Genomic DNA, 1,441 nt, shown 5'->3' on the forward strand with positions numbered 1-1,441 from the left:
GTGTGGTGTCTCATTCTTCTAATCCCAGCACTTTGGGAGACCAAGGTGGGAGGATCACTTGAGACCAGGAATTTGGGACCAGCCTGAGCAACACAATAAGTCCCCGTCTCTACAAAAACCACAAAAATTAGCGGGTATGGTGGTGGGTGCCTGTGGTCCCAGCTACTCGTGAGACTGAGGCAGGAGGATCACTTGAGCCCAGGAGTTTGATGTTGCAGTGAGCTATGACGACACCCTGCACTCTAGCCCAGGTGACAGAGTGAGACCCTATAAAAAAAAAAAAAAATCATCATAAGTATTGAGAATATACCTTTCAGTTTCTCAGTGTTCTGTATCACTTCATTTAGTGCCTCCAAAAGGGCTAGATCCTCCAGCGGACTCCCTTCTTTGAGGCTGTGCTTCTTCCGCTCAGCTTTGCGGCGATTCTTAGATGATCTCCTATTAGAAATTAGATGTTTAGAAAGGGGCTTTCACTGTGCTGAACAAACTAAAATGAATAGGCCTGTTGGCCACCAACTTTCTGGGAAGCCAGAGAGTCTACAGATGGTATTTGTATTTCGGGGGAAAAGGATGATGAGGTGTTAAAGCAAAACAGAAAAGAAAATTGGGAGGGGCAAGTCTTGTAGGCAGGAAATAATAATGAAAATCCTAAAGAGTCATTTTTTGCCTTAAAGTTTTGATCAAAATACAGAGCAAAATGAGGTTACATCTGGTAAACAGTATTCCCCCCATTATATGCGGTTTCACTTTCCATAGTTTTAGTTACTCAAGGTCAATCATGGCCTGAAAAAAAAATAAATGGAAAATTCCAGAAACGGACAATTCATAAGCTTTAAATTGTGCACCATTATGAGTAACAAGATGAAATCTCATGCCATCCTGCCAGGAACATGAATCCTTCCTTTGTCTAGCATATTAATGCTGTCTACGCTACCCATCCATTAGTGCTTAGGGGATCAGACTAACAGCTGCGGTATGACATTGCTTGTGTCCAAGGAACCCTTACTTTATTTAATAATGGCCCCAAAGTGCAAGAGTAGTAATTCTGGCATATTGTTATACTTGTTCCATTATAGTATAAGTTGTTGTTAATCTCCTGCTGTACCTAATTTATAAATTAAACCTTATCATTAAGGTATGTAGTACAGGAAAACACAACATATTTCAGGTTTAGTACTAGCTGAGGTTTCAGGCATTCACTGGGGGTCTTGGAACATATTCCCCTCATGGATAAGGGAAGAATGCAGTACGCTGGAACAATAAATGAAAGAACAACCAACTTAAATTTTAAAATTAAAAAAGCTAAGAAACTGAAAAGCAACAAAGTAAAATTTAAATAAGAAAATCAGACATACCAGATTGGAATCTGATTATAATAAAGTATGTATGAATCCCATTCTTGCCTGCCTCAGAGGTCTTTAATCATGCCATTTATTCTGTA

General features: G+C 39.6%; 1 protein-coding gene across 1 annotated transcript in view; it reads right to left on the minus strand.

The window, feature by feature from the left end:
* The window catches only part of IKBKAP (inhibitor of kappa light polypeptide gene enhancer in B-cells, kinase complex-associated protein), a 111,808-nt gene that overhangs the window by 27,330 nt on the left and 83,037 nt on the right, over positions 1-1,441 (minus strand). The gene's annotated exons all lie outside the window — the stretch shown is intronic.

Source organism: Propithecus coquereli, unplaced genomic scaffold (assembly GCF_000956105.1).
Source record: "Propithecus coquereli isolate 6110/MARCELLA unplaced genomic scaffold, Pcoq_1.0 Scaffold130, whole genome shotgun sequence".
NCBI classification, from domain to species: domain Eukaryota; kingdom Metazoa; phylum Chordata; class Mammalia; order Primates; family Indriidae; genus Propithecus; species Propithecus coquereli.